We start from the raw sequence: 21,365 nt of genomic DNA, 5'->3' as shown, positions 1-21,365 counted from the left end.
CTCTATCTGTTTTTTTTTCCTATTTACCCTAGCCAACTGCCTGAATTCCTGGATAGTGACTGTTTCAACCGTATCTATGGCATCGTAAAATGTAGAGTTAGCCCAAAAAAACAGTTCCAAGTCAGTATCAAGAACGTGTCCTCTGTAGCATTACTTCTGGATCTGATTGAGCTAAGGTAAAAAGCTGATCTCAATCACTAATGGTAAGGTTGCTGAAGTTCTCACTTGTACCAATACGTGAGCGAAGTTGTTGCTTTAGAAAGTACCATTTATGTAATTTCAACTTTCTAATGAACTTGCACTGAACAATGCAGCATTGAGCACAACTAAATGTATTGGTTGGACAGAAGGATGGGTCTAGTTTCAAAACTTTAAGTTTCTCAGTACACAATGTACGATGTGATAAACTTTCCACATTATTGGTTCCTTCCATTTGTGTCCCCATTTTCTGTCTCCTCGTTGTTATTCCCTAGAGGGTTATGGCCTTTGTTGCATTTTCTTCACCTTGTTTTCTTGTGCCTCTTCCATTTCTTCTCCCTCTTCCCCTTCCTTTCCCACATTGATTTCTTTCTTGATTTATTGATCTGAGTTCCAGCCACAAATTTACAGATCTACTCCTATTGGGTTCTGAAGGGCATGTTGCACCCTCTTGAGACACATCACGCTCACTGCGTTCACTGTTAGATTCACTTTCCCTTTGTGGTTGCTCTTTGTCCAAGGTTGTAGTTGTTGTCAATACTGGTTCCCTGTTGTCTTTTTTTATGTTGTCATATTTCTTGCTGAAGTTCAACACTCTGCCAGTTTCATAGTCTTTTTGATCACTCAAGAATTTTCTCTGTTACTTCAATTAGATTTGGGGGGTCATTCTGACCCTGGCGGCCGGTGACCGCCAGGGTCACCGACCACAGGAGCACTGCCAACAAGCTGGCGGTGCTCCCAAGGGCATTCTGACCGCGGCGGTTCAGCCGCGGTCAGAAAGGGTAAACCGGCGGTCTCCCGCCGGTTTACCGCTGCCCCATTGAATCCTCCATGGCGGCGGAGCGTGCTCCGCCGCCATGGGGATTCAGACACCCCCTACCGCCATCCTGTTCATTGCGGAAAACCCGCCATGAACAGGATGGCGGTAGGGGGTGCCGCGGGGCCCCCGTAAGAGGGCCCCACAAAGTATTTCAGTGTCTGCTTTGCAGACACTAAAATACGAGACGGGTGCAACTGCACCCGTCGCACACCTGCAACTACGCCGGCTCAATTCTGAGCCGGCGTCCACGTTGCAGGGGCATTTCCGCTGGGCCGGCGGGCGCTCTTTTGGAGAGCGCCCGCCGGCCCAGCGGAAATGTTTGAATGGCCGCCGCGGTCTTTTGACCGCGGTGCGGTCATTTGTCGGCGGTACCTTGGCGGACGGCCTCCGCCGTCCGCCAAGGTCTGAATGACCACCTTAGTCTTCTAATTTATTCAATCCATCGTTCATTTCTTTCATAGATTTATCAAAAGATTCCTTGATCTCCACATCCTTGATTTTCTATAATAATATTTCTATTTGAGCAACTATTTTATTGTGCTCCTGCCAGACATATTATTTTCCTCATTGTGTTCGAACATTTACAGTATTCTCTGTCCATTCTTTTAACATTTCTGTGTTTGTATGTTTATAAGAGTAAACTGACATGTTTCCTAACCCTCTAGGTACGCTTCCACATTCTAGGTATTTTTCTAAAGTGGTGGCCTCCCATCACCTCCTCACTTCTTGTCCCATTAATTTCTTCAGTCTTTGACATTTTTGTTTCTTTGACACATTTCATTCAGCTCTTTTATTATTATGATCATAATCTGATCAAACAAATCCTCTGCTACTTGTTGCCTTCTTAAATGTATTTGTACCACTCCTGCACTGGTCTCCGCCATGATTTGATTCACAGTACATTGATACACCTGTATCCCACAGAGCCAATAAGTCCTACTTGTATCGAACAGCAAACTGTCTGTCCTATAGTCTCAACAATAAAAGAAAAAGAAAACCAGACCCTCGGGGACGCATACTTACTCGGAGCACTGTAATCCTGTCGTCTGGGTCCACCGACTTGGAACGCAACTCCGGTCAATCTCAGGTTTCTGCCCCGTGAGCAAATGAGCAGATCCCAAACACGTTGTATGAGAAGCAGGCTCCCGGGCAACCAATGTAAATAGAAAACCTCTATACCCTCACAAGACCCCGGTCCAATCGGCAGTTGTGCACGAAATGGGTGTGAGAACCCGAAATCTAAGCCAAACACTTTCCAGCAAAGAAATGGAAGGGTATTTTCTCTCGATGAATAATCAAATTGTAATCCAATTCAAACCATGACAAAGTGCAGGAAGGTTGTGAAACACCCAACGTGTTTTGGTGAAACTTCCACTTTGCTCAGAGGTGAGTTTGTACCACCCCCACCACATGTAAAAGGCTTTACTGTGTTACTGTATTATGAAATTAGATTAAAACGTGTTTATTCTGTAACACTGGGGTGCATGCTTCCATTTCTTTGGTGGAACGTGGTTGGGGATAGATATATATACATATATATATATATATGTATATATATATATATATATATATATATATATATATATATATATATATATACACACACACACACATATATATACACACACACACGCATATATATACACACAGACATGCTCGCTCACACACATACGCATATATATATATAGAGAGAGAGAGAGAGCAAGAGAGAGAGCAAGAGAAATTAATGATATGGTGCCACTGTAGTTATGTTTAAATCTGACTTTTCATAGGAAAGGCATTTACGGTTTCTTTAATAACATTGGTGCTGTTCAACAAAGCTCCATGAAACTTTCCAAAGTAAAAGTTCACTTTACTCAAGTCCTTTATGGAAAGGTTCACACCTACGGTCAAGTAGCTGCTAATGAAAATGGAAGAGCACCCAAAACATCAATTTAGTATTTTAATTCTGATAGGAAATGTAGATCCCCATTACAAAAACATGACTCAACGAAATTACACCAATGTTGGCGCGAAGTTTATTCTGTAAGCATGCTTTTTGCTATTTGGTCTTAATCCGTTAAGTAATTTTTTTAAGAGGTTCTCAGGTGGTCATGAAGAATTTAATCTAAAAACTTAGTGATGTCTGAACTGTTATGTACAAATGTACTTCTGCAGTACCGAAAATTAAAAAAATATTCAAAACTCATTGATGGAGAACTCTTTTCTCCTGTGAACCAATGCATACCATGGCACCTGGGATTTCACCGTACTATCACGTGATATGATTGGCCAGCTGCAAATTCTCAGCAAAGCATTGCAGGGACTACGGGACTCAGGGAAACAGTTACCGTGCCCTGAGAAAGTTTGAAAAAAGGCAGGGGAATGCAGACTGGGGACATGCTGGCCCTCGGGCACTTGTAGGGAGGACCTCCCAATGTGTGAATGTGTTTCACTTAGTACACTTGTTCTAAGTAAATTGGTATGGAGACACATTTCTTTTCACTGGCATGGCATAATTATATGGCAAAGTCTGCCTCCATGCAAAATGGTCCATGGGACTACTGAGGTTCAAGCACAGGTTGTTTTGTCCTGTACCAGTGAAAGCAGAGACTACCCAGGCTCTTCTTATGTGATGGTTCTCTGTGGTTAATTTTCATAACTTACTTAGCCTATTTCAGAGAGGTAAGATCAAAGAGGTGTTAGCTATCACGAGTCGCACTGGCAATTTATCCAGATAAATGATACCCATAGCATTGCTCGTGTTTTACTGGATTGAGATGTTGTACCGTTTTGGAGGCATGACAGAAATGTTTCGATGTTTCGATTGCTGTTTGAGGAACACATTTGCCGTGTTATTTGTGGAACATGGTATTCAAAAGAGCCTTTTATATCTAGGTTTGGCAAAGGTCGTATTGTGATCAAGGAACGGGGACCGCTAAATAAGATCAAACGGTTGAAAATAACCTCCATAGACATCAATTAAAAGTTCGTCTATCAGCATCAGAGTGGGTTTACCGAAGATATAATTAGGCAACAGTGGTGTAAAAATGGAAGCTGAAAGACAGTTGCGTGCTTATTGGCTTAGAATACCTTTCAGTACGTGTCATCCATCTTGGTGTCAGCTATAGGGATGGTATTTCTCACGGGGAGCTATCTCCATGGTTTACTCTTTATATAAAGTGGATTCTGATGAGTCGAAGCTGGGCTAGTTCTAGGAGGCCTAGAAGCTGGTAGATTTGCGTACAGCAGTGTGCATGGGACTCTTAGTCGTGGAAAATGCCAGACAGATGCAGACTCGTTTTTGGAACATTGGATGAAATATTACATTTCTTAAGTCTGTTTCATTTTTTCAGTGCCATCTTTGGATCTGTTCCTCATGGCTCCATCAACAGAGGATGAGACAGTCAAAGCTTTTGAAAGTAAATGATTGACATTATAGTAAATGCAAATCATTTTGTAAGGTTGTGTGACCTAACAAACAAGACACTGGCTTTCATGTGAAAACGTTGTTTTAAATCGGGCTTTATGCGGTAGTTCTGTCCGCCCCTTCTTGTTTGCCTTTCTGTACCCTCGTTTCTTATTTGCACACGAGAGAGCTGCATATTTGTGCCTCTGCGCTCGCTCATGTTCTTCCGAGTAAATGGACGAACCCTTCATCTTACTACATCCATAGTAGTATATGAGCACGGCTTGTCATAACTCAGGCCTGCTAAATGCATGTGGGGCAACGGCTTATATTAAAATGGTGCAGGTGGGTTTGTTCCTTGGTCAGAATCTTTTGCAAAACACCCAGCTATTTTATGTTGTGGACTGCAGTGAAAGGTCTATTTAGCTTGAATAAATGGTACACGTAGGTCCCAAGCTCCAGATGTCTCCCTGCAACTGCCCAGCTGACCTGCTACAGTGGACCTGCCTGGGCCCTGTAGGCCTCTGCTTGAGTGAAGCCTGACCCTTAAGTGGTGACTCACAGGGCCTAGACCCTTAGTGTGACATCAGATAAGCGCATTCTAGAAGAAAAGGATAAATACAGAAGTGTTGGACTCTTTAAAAACATGAAAAACATGAACAGGCCAGTTTACTACAAGATCTTGCCATCCACACTGACTGACAACTCAAAGATCAATTATACTCGGCTTTTCATGCTACAGTGACCTCCAACAGTGTCCAGCAATTCGAGATCTGCCCTTTGTGGTACAGCATTGGCAGCCAGAGTTAATCACCAATGCAAAACTCCATCAAAAGCCATCTGTAATGCCCAAAAGGATCTTCGGGCTACAACAAGGACCATGAGCAATGCTCTCCCTGCTCTTCTCGGTCTCCTCCACCATAGACTGGACTCATTGCACTGTGATTTAGAAGGTAACTTTTTCAGTGTGGCTAACCTGGTCAACATATCTGGCCCACGGTCACAGTGGTCGGTCTGAACATGTGACTTTTACCCAGTCTCGCACAGCCAGATAACAGTGAGTGGGGCTTTGTGCTTTTACGACCTATTCTTACTTTAAAAATTTGAAATTGTATATCTCTGGTTCTATTAATTGAATTTATGCCATTTGGTGTCAAATAATTTACTAAAATTTACTAAATTTTTCTAATCAGGTGTGGGATTTTTTTTGTGTTGTGCTTTCACTTTATTTCTGTTTAAGTGCTGCATAAATACTTTGCATATTGCCTCTAAGTTAAGCCTGACTGCTTTTGTGCCAAACTATCAGTGTTAATCAGAGATTAAGTTAGTGACTTCTGTGGTTAACCGTGACAAGGATTGTGGGTGTTGTTTCAGAAGGGCTCACAACCCCCTCAACCAACAACACAATTTCTCACATTAGTGCTCAGTGGTGGGATCCAGTATGTGTGTTTGTGCAATGCCATACAACAGTTTGTGTAACACAAACATCCCTATATAAATCATTTTATACAAGATTTGACCCTTATAAAATTCTCTTTTTGTATCTCTCAGTTGGTCATTTTTCCAAATTTTATTCCTGAATCAATTTTGTACAATAAGGACTGCTTTGGTGTTGGACATGTGATATCCTGCCAGAATAGAAACGGATCCTGATTGCCTATCAGATGACAGAATGAAGGAGCTGGTCCAGATTGATGACCTCAGCAAGGCTCGGATGAAGAAGTTCTGCAAGGATAGGGGGCTGGCCGTGAAGAAGGGGTCCACTAAGGAGGGCCTTAGGAATGCCCTGTATGATTTTGAGGTTGCATGCTGGTGGATGACTCCCACAGAGGACTAAGAGAGTGATGACCCGGAAAAAGACGATGAGGAGGAGGAAAGCGATTGGGCAATGGCTCCAGAGGAGCAAGGAGGACCCAGAGAGATGGAGTCCTTTACTGAATCCAATGCAGAAAGCAGTGTACTTTTCCACACCCTGTCTCCTAAAGAGTTGAAGGACAGACAGACTGAGAAGCTTTAGCTAGCCAGACAGGCTAAAATTGAGAGAAAGGCTGAGGCAGAAAGGACCTTGCGAAGGAGCGAGCTAAGGCCCAAAGGGCCTTGTCTGAAAAACAGATGTTGTGGGTTCATGAACTGATTGGATTTGAAGACCAAAAAGCTGTCAGGGCCCAGAAGAAATTGTTGCTGCAACAGCACAGTGTCCAATGGAGATTAAGGAGTCCTCATACCCAAAGACCTGTTGTCCAGTTTTGAAATGAGTAATGATAGTGATAGGTGGTTCTCAGCCTATGAGGTAGCCCTTAGAATACAAAAGGTCTCAGAGAGTTTTTGTGGGTCTAATCCGTGGAGACACATGCCAGCTAAAGGGAGGGATACCTTACAGGCTTTAGAGGCTGCTGACCAGAGGTCCTACACCCCCATGAAAGCAGCCCTTGTTAGCACGTTTAGTCTCTGCCCAATGGGATACTGCTTAAGGTTTAGGGACAGTCACAAACTGACTGACCAATCTTGGGTAGATTTTCTGGACTTCTCCATTAAGTCACTGATTGGTTGGGTGACGGGCAGCCAATTGTATAGTTATAAGGGGCTAGATTATTTAATTTTGAGACAGCATGTGCTCAATAACTGTTCCAAAGAGATGCACCAGCACTTTGTTGACTGCAAGGTCACTGGCCCCCAGGAGCTTGCACAGGAGGCAGACCTCTCTGGGTTAGTACAACAGTGCATGAGAAGGTACCTGGGAGTAATCTTGAGGGGAATGGCTCAGGTTCCCCCAAATGAGTGAGGGGAGGTACACAGTGATCCAGACAGATCCCAGAATAGTATGGGAGAAAGGGTTCAAAAGCCCCTTCTAAGATGGATGGAGATGTTCTGGAAGGCGGTGGCCCAAGACTCCCCATTTCCAACCACAGTACGTTGCTTGCTCCCATTTGCGGTACAAGCACGAGGACCTGGTCCATACCAAGAGACCATCACTTGTGGGAGCTCCACAGTGCCAGGAGAGCTAGAAGGAGTGGCTGCCCATGGTGCTCTTAAACCATAGTTTTCTGAGTGCACTATTCCCAAGCAGAGCATCCGGAGCCCCAGATGGATGGGCAGGGAGAGGAACAACGCACCCATGTCACCTGTTCAACTTCAAGGTACAGACCCTGGAATGAAAGGCCAGTCTTGGGTACCACTCATGGATTGGTGGGAGGAAGAGTAGAAGGAGAGTGCCTAACACCTGGGGCTTTTGCCCAAAAACTCTGAAAACCCTCTGAGCTCAGATAACCTTGAATGTCCTATGGCCTCGCTTTTGACACTGAGAGCTAACAGTGGCCTCTGTTAGTTGGTGTCCTTATAGGCAGAATTTTCCTTGGGTTGAGAACAGAAGTCTTATCCAATGGGCCATATCACCTTGCTGGCCATGGTGGTATTGTCTGCCTACTCTGATGCATGTGTGAGCAAGCTAAGGTGAGGTACTTCACAGATGGGGTGTACAAGTGAAAAGAAGTTTTATCTGTGGTCAGTCTAGTGGCTCAGGAGAGTGTATATAGACAGATGGTTTCAACTAGGTTCAGAGGGGCATAGAACTGAAAAGGGTCACTGCAGAAGAGGGACTGTCCATGTTCTATCGCCTAAGCAGTGAAGTCCATAAAGGTATTGTTTGACCAGTCAGCCTTTGAATGGTATTCCCAGGAACGTTTTGCCTTACTCTTCCATTTTTGATGATCTCATATTTGTTGGCCTTAGGACTGTGTGAACTTTACCACGGCTAACCAGTGCTAAAGAGTGTGTAGTTTCTCCTTTAAACATTGTGAAATTGGCTTCTGCCCTGCTGACAAATTTTATTTACTTTTAAGTCCCTAATAATATGGTACTACTTGTACCCACAGACTAAAAATTAAATGCTACTAGTGGGCCTGGAGCACTGATTGTAACACCCACTTAAGTAACCTCTAAACATGCCTCAGGCCTGCCATTACATCCATTGTGTGGAGTTTTAAAACTGCCAATTTGAACTGGCAAAATAAACCTTTTGCCAGGCCTACACTTTCCCTTTCAATGCATACAAGTCACACCTAGGGTAGGCCGTGAGAAACCTGTAGGACAGGGTGTCATGTATTTAAAAAGTTGGACATGTTCTTAACGTTTGCATGTCATGGTAGTGAAAAGTTTGTAAATAAATTATTCACTTCTGCAAGGCCTACCTCTTCAACAGGATAACAGTGGGTTAACTTATTAGATTTAAGAAATGATAATGCTCAACTGGAAGCAGATAGGAATGTTGAGTTTGGTTTCTTAAGCATTGACATTTTAAACCCTCTTTAATAGCAAAGTTAGATTTTAAGTCTCAATTCCGAAAATTGCCGCTTTTAGAAATTGTGAACTTGGAACATGTGTTTTCAGGGAAACCATTTCGAGAAACACAGTATAATAAGACTGGAAATTCCTGTCCGGAGTCAATCAGAAACAAAACATTTGTAATGAGACAGAAGATGTCTGTCAGGAATCAATCTAATCACAAATCATACGAGTAAACCACCATGTCATTGATGTTGTATGTCATCCGAATTGAAATTTATTTAAATTGACATAAAAAATGCTAGAGCGATGAAACCGCTTGTCAAGAAACCCCAAGTGAAAACAAACCATAACCAAAGAGGAAAAGTGACAAAATGTGTGAACATTATTGGTATATTGGTATTTTACAAAAGACAGCCTATTATGTTGAATACATATCACCCCACTGGGTAAGGTCAACAGGGTAGAGCTTTGAAACAGAAGGTCTGTCTTTAGACGGGGTATGATGGTCTCATCAGGACTGTAGAGAACCTGGGAGATGGCTGTAAAGGCAAGCAGGGTCTGTAGGCAGATGTAGCATTAAGACCACAGAGACAGCCACGAGGATGGTGCCCAGGAGATGACCTAGGCCTAGTATAGATGGTGGATGCATTTGAATATTGAGTTCACCATTGTGCAAGAGTTAAAATAAATTATAGTCAGAGACTTTTCTCAGGAGTAAATAGCCCAATGCTCTGCTGCATTGGGCTATTTCAAGTGCATCCGCCATCTATAATAGCCCTAGGTTATCTCACATTATTCTGGTCCTTGCATTTTTTATGACTATTCAAATACATTTCAATTTGGACTAATTGAATATTACAATGACATACTACTTCACTTTTATGTGTTGCACTTAGATTGAATCCTGAAAGAATTCTTCTGTCTCATTACAAATGTTTTGTTTCTGATTGTTTCCTGCCTTATTATATTGTGTTTCTCGAAATTAGTTCCATGTGAACGCATGTTCCAAGTTCATGCTTCAAACCCATGTTCACATGGACATTTGGGTTGCTCTTGTGCTCTCAGACTTTTTGAAAGTTTGCATTTTCTTCTTCCAAACATTTGGTGTCTGCAGCCTATATTCTGGGTCACGTGATTAGGTGTAGCTGGCAGTCCGTCTTTGTGTATTGCTCATAGACAGTGACGCAAAGGAGATTAGTAGCTTGCAGGATTGGCATCTCTGACTTGAGGAGGGTGAGTAGCTGCAACCTACCAAAATTGCACATCACAAAGACTCTGCCCCTCACACTCACAAAGGGTTTCAACACTAGTCTTTTGTGACCCCAGAAAAGCTGGGGCTAGCGCAGGGAGGCAGGAAATACACACTTCCAGAACATTTTCCTACTTCAAAGTGGCCACCAGGTATAAGTAATGGATGATCAAACCCAATTATTCTATACACCTCTGGACCAGTGGAAGATTTAAAAGGACTGCTGTGCTGTCTGGCCAGAAGGTCTGCTACTCTGTTGCCCCGCTGCCTGAGTGAAAAGGACTTAACATGAATTTTGAACTCAGGACCACCGGAGTGACTCTAAGGTCTAGTTGGCTGGTCTCCTAATCTGAGCCTGGGGGATAGAAAGGCTCCAACCAACTTGAACCCAGCACCTACAGTCTGTTTGCTGTGAGTGCCACCCCAGTCCTGGGCCCTTGGAACTGTGCCTGAAGATGCTCTGCCAGCTCAGCTGTGGCCTTGTGGGCAGAACAGACTCAGAGCAACACATCTTCTTGCAGCTTGGTTTTGGAACCGCCACAACGCAATGCATCCCAGAGGCTGGATCTCGTATTACAGCCCACAGTGTTTTTGGAACTGCCACTGCACAATGCACCCTCAATTCAGGCCTTCGGACAACAAGCTCCTTGCCACACTATCCTCAGCAAAGTTGCAGGACTCCCCTTTGCAGACCCCCTCTGGTGTGCATCTTCAATGCAGGACCTCGCTTTGCAGACCCCTCATGGATGGCATCCTCTGTGATGATGCAGGACTCCACATTGAAGCCTCACAGCTTCTCTGAATGCCCACAGCATAATGCATCTTAGATCTGGATCCCAAAGCAGGATTTAAGGAGCTTTGGTTAGTGGGCCCAACTTGGTTCCTGTATCTAGCCTGCGGTCTATCACAGTCAGCCTGAACTTGCAACCAGATAACCAGAGTAGCCAATTTGTGCTTCTAGGCATTATTTTCATTTAAAGCTTTAAAACTGCTTATCTCTGGTTCTACTGATTGGTGTTTTGTTCTGTAGATCTCAAATAATTTGTCAAATGTTACCCTTTTTGTCACTGTATGAAGTGCTGCATAAATACTTTACACATCACCTCAAAGTTTAGCCTGATTGCTTTGTGCCAAGCTACCTCAGGGTTAAGCACAGGTGAATTTTGGGTTAGCTTCTGGTTCACCCTGACAAAGAAGGTGGTTGCTGCTTGAGTAGGGTTTCACCCCCTCAACCACAAACCTAATTGCTAACAGGTATTCAGTAGTCTACTCTGGCTTTTGGCTAGAAGGGGGATGTGTTGGAATTGGCCCTCTCCACAGGGTCACCCTCAAACTCTTTGTCCTCATTCCTCTTCTTTTCTGAACCAGTTTTGTTTTTACTATGAGCACCTTACCTCTTCTAAGCAATGCAAAAGTGTTTATGCTCTCTCCATTAAAAATGGTAAAATTGACATAAAGCAGCAGGGCTGCCTACTGCCGGAGGACTGCCCTGCTGCCTGAGGCCTGTCTTGCTGCCTGAGAAGAAAGACTGGACTTGCACCCCTTCATCCCAGGCTAACTGAGTGTCTCCAAGGGCTAGTTAGCTGGCCTCCCCTTCTGAGTTACATGGGCACAGCAAGCCTCAGAGATCTCCTTGCAACTGCCCAGCTGACAAGTTGACCTCCTCCACTGAACCTGCAATTGATACTGCCTGAGCATTGCTGACCTCTGTGTGATTGAGTTCCTGATCATGAAGAGGTTCCGCCCTGGTCCTGAATCCTTGATGTGGCATCCACTGAAATTCTCCTAGAAGAAAAGGAGAAATACTGAAAGAGCCCATTCACACCAAGATCTTGCCACTCTCACCAACCGCAAATGCAATGCTCCAGTGAACCTAACTCTTTATGCTACTGTGACTGCCTGCCATGTCCAGCAAAACGAGATCTGCACTCTGGCTTCAGCATTGACAGCCCGTGGAGACTGCCAATGAGAAACTCCAGCAACCACCATTTGTGATGCCAGGCAGGATTTTCAGGCTACTGTAATGACCATCGCCACTCTCCCTGCTCCTCACTATGTCCACCACAAACAGGACTGTGCGCTGGTCTTCAGAAGGTAACTGTTTCAGAAGCTCTAATCTGGTCCCAGTATCCAGCCTGCGTGCCATCACAGTGAGCCTGAACTTGTGACTGTCACTGTCTTGCAACAACCAGATAATCAAGAGAGACATTTTATGTTTTTTGAAGCTGTACTTCCCTTAAATCTTTGAAAGTACATATCCCTGGTTCTACTGAGTGAATTTTAATTTATTACATTCTACTCTGTTTTTCTAAATCCGTGTTTCTTTCTTGTTTTGTGTTTTCAATTTATTACTGTTTAAGTGCTACAGACATATTTTACACATTGCCTTAAAGCCAAGCCTGACTACTTTGTGCAAAGCCACAAGAGGGTTAAGCAAAGGTTAATTTAGTGGCTTTTGTGGTTCACCTTGACCAGAATTATGGCTATTTCTTAAGAAGGGTTCACAACTCCCTCAACGAACTATACAGTTTCTCACAGTGGCGTTTAGTGATTTCTGTACAAATGCATTATTTTCTCTGCGGTGAAAACGTTTTAACAATGGAGAAAACTTTTTTATCTATACTCCTGTCAGTTCAGGAGGGGGGACCTGTTTCCCTACCCATCCTGGAAGATGAATTACTTATTCCTATCTGGGATAAATATAAGACCATTTTCAGGATGCAAATGAGTCACATAGGAATTTGGGAATGCCAACAAATGCACATATGTTTTCGCGTTCGCAAACCTCAGAGGCAAAATTCACCTTCAAACACCCACGTTTCTGCCCCTTGAGTGGAATTACTGATGCAGTGTGTCCCCCACAAGTCACTTTGTGAATTTCTGACAGGAGTGAAATAGCTTTTTATGGCCATAACCTTACACTTATGGCCTAAGATGCTTTTGTGAATAGGATCCATAGTGTTAAAATGCAAACATTAATTCTGCTGCAAAAATTGGAGCAAGATTTTGTGTCCCTATGACAAGTAATATGGTACTTAATAGCTCGTCAATGTAAATTAGCACCACTCAGGCAGTATATATGCTGTTGCTTCTGGATCAGCCTCTGATTTGAACTGGGGTGCTTGTTCATAAGTTGGTAATGAAGAGACGTACTTCACCACTTCAGCAAAGAAACTGAATCTGTAAGAAAGTCGCTGGAAGACATAGTCAGTGGACCAATCTTGTCTCATGAACTTCCAGGGCCCTTTCTCTTTAGCAATGTAATGAGTACTTAGAGGCTATGATCTTAATGGAACAGCCATTCATTGTCTGTTGGTGCTGTACCCTGAGCTTGATGATAATTTCACTGGTGATGATAGTGGCTTTATTAGTGTCGCCTGCGAGTGTGCTTGTAACTTTTCTTTTGAACACTTAAAGTATGCAGAGGTAGAAAAGGTTACGCCTGCAGCAACATTCCAAGCGTTTATTGATGAGCCCTACAACCAGCCAAGACAGTGAGTGTGGTCTGGTGGCCTTCCAGTGCTGGCCTCTCTGGGATGCTAATGCAACTCCTTTGTAAAATCCTGTTGCCTAACAGACATCCAAGCTTATTGATTATCTCAGTTTGTACATGGGCAAAAGAGATTGTGTTGGATATTTATTGAACTCAAGCATCTGCAGACCGAGCAGTCTGCCTACTTATTTGCCCTTAAAAATTTGGATATTTTTTTTGTCCTTGCATATTCCTTAGGGACATGGGCCAGATGTAGCAAAGGGTTTGCGCCTCGCAAACGGCGAAAATCGCCGTTTGCAAGGCGCAAAAGCCTCTTTGCTATTCAGAAATGCATATTGCGAGTCGGGACCGACTCGCAATATGCATTTCAGAATCGCAAATAGGAAGGGGTGTTCCCTTCCTATTTGCGATTCGGAGTGGAATGCAATTCCATTTGCGACTGCATATGCGGTCGCAAATGGAGTCGCAGTTACCATCCACTTGAAGTGGATGGTAACCCACTCGCAAATTGGAAAGGGTCCCCATGGGACCCCTTCCACTTTGTGAATGGACCTACAAATATTTTTTCAGGGCAGGGAGTGGTCCAAGGGACCACTCCCTGCCCTGAAAAAATACCGAAACTAAAGGTTTCGTTTTTTTTTTTTAAGTGCAGCTCGTTTTCCTTTAAGGAAAACGGGCTACACTTAAAAAAAAATAAACTGCTTTATTTAAAGCAGTCACGAACATGGAGGTCTGCTGAGAACAGCAGGCCTCCATGTTTGCGAGTGCCTAGACTCGCTATGGGGCCGCAATTTGCGACCCACCTCATGAATATTAATGAGGTGGGTCATTGCGACCCCATAGCGAGTCGCAGTCGGTGTCTGAGACACCGTACTGCATAACATTTTGTGAGTTGCAAATAGCGATTTGCTATGACTCACTATTTGCAAGTCGCAAAATGTTTCTTTGCTACATCTGGCCCATGGTTCTTTGCATAATTCAAAAAACATGGCAGACCCATCTTGTTCCTCACGTCACTTTAAACTGATCTGCAACTTCACCACTCACTAAAATTCTTACTGTTAGCACTACATAGAGAGTTGTAGAATTCTAATGAGTGCCTACATATTGTAGAACCCTCTAGAGGTAGGTCCAGTTCAGCCCGTTGAAGGAAGGCACTGGCTCTATTGTCAACACAGCTAGTGGTGCTTTCCAGTCATTGCAGCAACAATGACCCCTATCAAATCCCTTATAAAATTATGCATATTTCTACCCTGGATGAAACCCTTTGTGATTCCCATTATGGTTGAACATATTCTATTTTACATTGCTCAGAGCACTTTTTTGGCAAACCTTTTTTTTTAAATCTCTTTATTGACATTTATTACATAACATTAGTCCTATGCATTGGAGCTCAACAGCGCTGTTTGTACAATAATACCAACTGGGATAACCACAGTAGTGAAAAGATAACTGTATTGAGAGACCGAAAGGTGTTAAAATAAAGGTTGAAACATACAGAGGGATAAGTTAGAGACTGCTTGTGGGTGGCCTCAGATGGGAGGGGGGGAGTTCTGGTGGGTGCACCCCCGACTACAGTGTTTTTGTTCAGGTATATAAGTCATTTGCTGAAGCTAACCGTTAATTAGTGGTTGGAGGCTGATAGTTACACCAGTCTATCATTGTAAATATTGCGGGTGATAGGACACCTAATTCCTTTGTACGGGTGCAGTGGATCCGGGTAAAGAACACCAGGGCGGGCGCACAGTATCCTTCATTCTGCGCTGTGTATGTTGGGTGGCAGGGTTACAGGCAACAATTGCGTTGGGCCCAGGGAGTATCTCTCCAGATGTTCTGATCAGCTATGTGAAACCCCGCCGTGTGGAAAGTGAGGCATTATGTTAGGACAGTTCCCATGTGCGTTCTTCAGTGACTCCTCACCTCAGCAGTGTGATGGATATGTAAGCTATATGTGTCAATTAAAATTGTTAGTGGTTTCAACGGGGCCGTGTGTCATCTTTATTATCAATTGAGACAATGAAGGAGTCCCATGTGTCCAATCCCTTGAGCGTCACCCCACTATCCCGGAGTGAATGCAGTACCTGTGCCTCTGCTTTCGCCTGTTTCAGCCGGTCACCTGTCCAGCGGTGCATGTCCGGCACATTCAATGCCTTCCATTGCATCGCTAGGAGGCGTTTGAACAGCACGAATGCCAGTTTGATGCACCTGTTTCCCTCCCTTGGGCCTCCAGCGGAAACCTAGTAAACAGGATTCAGACGTGGGGGACAATTGGCGACCTAACAATTCAGCAGTTAGTGTGGTTATGACTTGCCAGGACCGCAACACAGGGGGCCAATCTCACGTCATATTGAAGGAGGTAGGATCCGGGACGCCACACCTTGGGCATTCCAGACTAGCTTTGGGGAACATTGGCCAGAGCTGATGCGGGGAAAGGTAGTTTTGATGTAAATAATTGAATTGTGTGTAACGGAATCTAGGATTTAATGATACTTCGCGTTTCAAACTGAGTGCAGTGTTCCATGCCTGTTGTGTCAGCAGTGTGGGGAGAACCAGATCCCACCTGGCCTTCGCTCTCACCTGAGCCACATCTGGGCTCCTGAGTAGAATACCATATATCTGAGATGTGCTGAACTGAGTACCCAGGCCGGCTAGTAAATCATGCAAGGTAGGGGCAGTCGGGGCTCACGTTCCCCGCTATGCCACATTCTGCGTACGAGCTACCGCAGAGCGCAGTGCGTTATAAACCATCCCAGACTCAAGTCTTGGGCAATCGCAAGTGTGGTGTAGGTCAAGAAATGACCCTCTTCGAATATGTCCCATATTGTCTGTATGCCCTTTGTAGGCAGGAGGTCAGCCTATGCTGTCTGGCCAGTTTCCAGACACTCGGAATGGACAGCAGGGGAATCCTGGGCGAGTAGGGTAAAACCAGGTGTCCGTCCGGTATTTAGTGGCACCAGCACCTTTGGGCTGCGTCTAACAGGATGTTGTGGCGACGCGAGGGGCTGCTATGGTCTAACAGCCATCTCAGCTCGTTGCTGTGACCCAAGGAGGCGTGTACCATCCCTGCCTCTGAGTTTGGGGGATCCTGCATCCAGCGCCAAGTCCAATGTATTTGCGCTGCCGCATAATACAGCTCATAGTGCGGGGTGCCTAGGCACCCCTGTGTGAGCGGTAAGTATGTGTCGGCAGGGGCTCCTCACTGTTGTCCGCAGTCCCATATCAAGTCAGTCAACAGACTGGTCAGAGTTTTAAAGAAGACTCGAGGGATTACTATCGGCAGCGCAGAGAAGTGATATAGCAGCCGTGGAAGTATAATCATCTTTGCAATCAACACTCTCCCCATTGGGGATAATGGGAGCGAGCGCCAAAAAGGCAATGAGCCTCTTATGAATCTGACCGTGCATCCCAGATTCCCCTCTCTGAGGTCGGTTGCACTGTGGTAAATGTGTATCCCTAGGTATTTGAAGGTGGTATAGCACCATGGTAGAGCATGTGTCAAGACAGTGAGGCAGAGAGTCTCGGGAACCGGTATCATTGGGAACAGGCAGGACTCTGTCCAATTTATGTGCAAGCCTGAGAGGTCTCCGAATAGGTCCAGTAACTGCAACAGGTCCGGAAGGGACGCTGTGCAATTGCATAGACATATCAGTGTGTTGTCCGTGTAGAGGGAGACTATCTGGTGTATTTCGCATTCAGGTATGCCCCACTCTGGAGCCCTGCTCTGAGCTGTGCCGCGAGAGGCTCAATGGCCAATGAGAACAATAGCGGTGAGAGTGGGCAACCCTGTCTCGTGCCTCTTCCGATATCGAACCTGTCTGATATGATCCCACCTGTCCTGACCCGGGCAGTCGAGCCAGATTACAGGATGGTGATCCACCGCATGAATACTTTCCTGAAACCCATACGCCTTAGTGCCTCCATTAAGAAGGGCCAGCCCAGTTTGTCAAATGCTTTCTCTATAACGAGGGACACTGCAACCCATTCATACTCTGACTCCGGGGCATCAGACATGAGCCTTAGCAGACATTGTATATTAATGAAGGTGTTCCGACCAGGGATAAAACCTGATTGGTCCTCGTGAACCAGAGACGGCAGCAGCGGTAGAAGGCGGTTCGCAAGGACCTTCCCCAGTAGTTTACAGTCTAGGTTTAACAATGATAGGGGGCGGTATGAGCGGACATCCAATGGGTCGCAACCTGGCTTAAGGAGAACCACTATTATTGCTTCGCACTGTGAATCCGAAAGCCGACCCTTCGTGAAAGTCTCTTGCAGCATTTCCAGATATGGCTTTATTATCTGCGTGGAGAATGTATGATAGTATTCCTTTGTGAAACCGTCACCGCCCGGAGCGTTGATTGTCGGCAAGTTGTCGCAAAGCCAGCTGAATCTCTTCAGGGTCATTGGGTTTCTCCAATTCCAGCAGCTGGGACGTGGGGAGGCAGGCCAAGGGGAGCGTGTGGAAGAAGTCCGCCATCTGTGCTGATGTTGGGGGGGCCTTGCTGCATATAAAGTGCTATAGTATTGCCTGAATGTGTCATTTATTTCGGATTGTGTGTTAACTACGGCACCAGAATCCAGTTGTATGGCTCCTATGGTGGTGCGTTGTTGTTTGCAGTGCACCAACCAAGCCAGCATCCTGCCGGAGCGGTCTCCTGCAGAGTGTGTCCGGGCGACATAGTAAAGGTAGTCAAACTTTCGCAAGCATGAGTCGACCTCTGCTCAGTGCGTGGGTGGTGCGCACAAAGCCTCCGGATCCATTGCGCCCGATGCCACCCCTTGTTCCGCCTCACAAAGCTCAGACTCAATCTGCAACAGTTTGCGCGTAAGCACGCATCACACTCCACCCCCGCCAATAGAAATCGGCCTCTCACCACCACTTTGTGAGCATCCCATTCCACCGCCCGCGAAGACACAGTCCCCCTGTTTATTGTGAGGCCTTGGTGAAGTTGTTGGTCATCCCGGACAAGCTGAACAACAAGTCTATGCGGGTGTGGAGGCGGTGAACCGGGGAACCGGCGGTGAACCGGGGAAAAAAAGGAGTATTCCCTATCTAGTCGGTGTAGGAATCTCCACACATCACCAAGTTTCCTTCCTAGCATCCAAGTCTGCAGCCCCAGAGACGTTTTCCTGCTGGGGCGCCATCAAGTGGGGGGTGGGACCTATCCATATCTATGTCTGGCACGCAATTCAGATCGTCGCCCTATATGCTGTGTAGCGATGGATCCTGAAGGAGCTGGGGGTGACTGACATTAAGAAGTCCCCCTGATTTGAGTTTGGGGCGTATAATCCCACTATGACTAGTGGCCTACTGTCCAGGGACCCCTCTAATTGGATGTATCGGCCATCTGCGTCAATCCTATGGTGCTCTACTGTGTAGGGGACTCCTGGGGCAATCCACACCAGCACCCCTTTCATGAATGCTGATGTGATGCCATAAACTAGCCCAGGCCATTTTCTATTGAGGCTGCATAGGTCTTCCAAAGTTAGGTGTGTTTCCTGCAGTAGAGTTCTGTGCGATCTGTGTCTTTTGAGGTACGCGTATACCATACAACGCTTGGAGGCACTAGCCATACCTCTCACATTCCATGTCAAGATGTTGTACATGTCCATGTCCGTGTGGGTGTGAGAAAGCGCAGTGGAACAGGCGCTAGCGAGACTTGTAGTTGGGGCTGAAACATTGTGGAAAACATCAACATCTGCAAATTCCCCCCATTCGTCTTCTGCCCCCAACCCGCGCCACCCAATAAACGTAAGGAAAGATATAGTAAAGAGGTAAGTACTAGAGAAGAGAAAACTTACAGGGCAATGCCCAACTTGTAACACCGTGGCACAACAGGTGCCACAGGTAGCAACTGTCCGTACAAGTTCCCTTTGGTGTCCCATATGGGTGTGGGGAGGTGTAGATGTAAAAGGCATAAATTCCATAGGCCACGGCCCATTCCGGATATTCCACACTCCCGCACCACCCTGGGTGACCAGCCGCCCAACTGGGTAATGATACTGAGGCCTGCCTCCAACGGGGCGGCCATGCTGGCCAGCAAGCAAGGGTCGTGGTGCAGAAACACTGGGACTGACGTGGTGCACCCTCCATTGCGGAGCCAGGCATCCGTTTGTCTGTGTGCACCATTGTGGCATAAGTCTGTTCGGCAGGTCGTTCAGGCAAAACGTTCAAAGCCCTTGGCATTGGGTGGGATTAAATATCATCTGCTGTGCATGGGGTGAGCTCTGGGCCAAATATCGATGTTGAGGTGGGGGTACTGGAGTGGCCCTGCGATGAGTTTGAGTCCTCGTTGTTGGGTAGGAACATTGTGGAAAACATCAACATCTGCAAATTCGCCCATTTGTCCTCCAACCCCATCCCACACCACCAATAAATATCCCACCCCACACCACCAATAAACGTAAGGAAAGATATAGTAAAGAGGTAAGTACTTGAGAAGAGAAAACTTACAGGGCAACGCCCAACTTGTGACACGTTGGCACAATAGGTGCCACAGGTAGCAACTGTCCGAACAAGGTCTCTTTGGTGTCCCTTTGGAGTCCCTATGGGTGTGGGGTGGCGTAGATGTAAAAGGCATAAGTTCCAAACCCTGCAGCACGTGTGCACCCTCCATTGTGGAGCCAGGCGTCCGTTTGTCTGTGTGCACTATTTATGGCGTAAGTCTGTTCCGCAGGTCCTTCAGGTGAATTGTTCAAAGCCCTTGGCATTGGGTGGGATTAAATATCACCTGCTGTGCACGGGGTGAGCTCTGGGTCAAATATCGATGGAGAGGTGGGGGGACTGGAGTGGCCCTGTGATGAGTTTGAGTCCATGGTCTTGTCCTCCTGGCAGGCAGAATACTGTGCTGAGGTGAACTAATTAGCGTCTTTTAAGGCCTGTGCCTGGCTCTCTACCACTTGCAATCTAGATGGGCGCATCCTGGCACCAGGTCTCTTCCTCCTACGGGGTCGGGGAGTGAGCCATTCATCCTGTTTGGGGGTCATCTTTAGTTGGGTCAACCAGACCCTTGGCGTGTAACCAAGTCCAGGCATCTTCCAGGGATGAGAAGATGTGGGTCCTCTCCCCATCTATCACCCAGAGATGTGCCGGGAACAACAGAGAGTAAGTGAGGTTGCTATCGCATAGAAGTTGCTTTACTTTTGTGAAAGAGGCACGTTTGCGTTGTACCTCAACTGTGTAGTCACGATAGGCCGTGATAACATTGTTGTCCATCCGTATGGGGCCCTGTGACCTGAAGCACTGCAGGATCTGATCTATGTCACGGAAAATGAGGAGAAGCGTGATCAGGGGCCAAGGCGGAGACCCTGGACGTGGTGGCATGCCTGGAATCCGGTGGGCCCGTTCTACCATAAGCGCCGGTGGTGCATTATGTAATAGCACCGTGCCTTTTAACCACTGTTCTAAAAACACTTCAGCGTTTGCCATCTCCACTCGCTCCGGGAACCCCATAAATCTGATGTTGCTCCTCCGTGAGCGGCCTTCTGTGTCTTCTGCTCTGCGTTGCAAGTGAAGGACCTCCGATTCCATTCCAAGTAGTTTGTCTCGTAGTTCTCTGATATCGGGTTGAACTGTGGTGAGTGCAGTTTCATTAACAGTGACTCCGTCCACCAGTTTACAGTGATCCGCTCTGAGTAGGTTCTCTTCCAGTGTCACTGAATCAATTTGCTTTGGTATCTAGCACAGCTTGTAAGAGCTTATCAAATTGCGCAGAGTGAGCTCGCAATGTCTCATTCACCTGGTGTAGAGCAGCAGCTTGGTCTCCGTCAGCTCCCACGGGGGCGACATTTCCCCATCTGCAGTTTACTGTGCTTTGGGCGGTTTTGGCTTGACCATGGTCATTCGAGCCTCTGATCCTCAACAAGCCATTGTGCTGGTCAAACACCACACAGAGCAGCGGCCTCTCACCCCGTCACACAGCGTGGTGTGTACTGC

Source organism: Pleurodeles waltl, chromosome 8 (genome assembly GCF_031143425.1).
Source record: "Pleurodeles waltl isolate 20211129_DDA chromosome 8, aPleWal1.hap1.20221129, whole genome shotgun sequence".
Lineage (NCBI taxonomy): Eukaryota > Metazoa > Chordata > Amphibia > Caudata > Salamandridae > Pleurodeles > Pleurodeles waltl.
The sequence above is the reverse complement of the archived record's forward strand: the minus strand, read 5'-3'. Positions refer to the sequence as shown.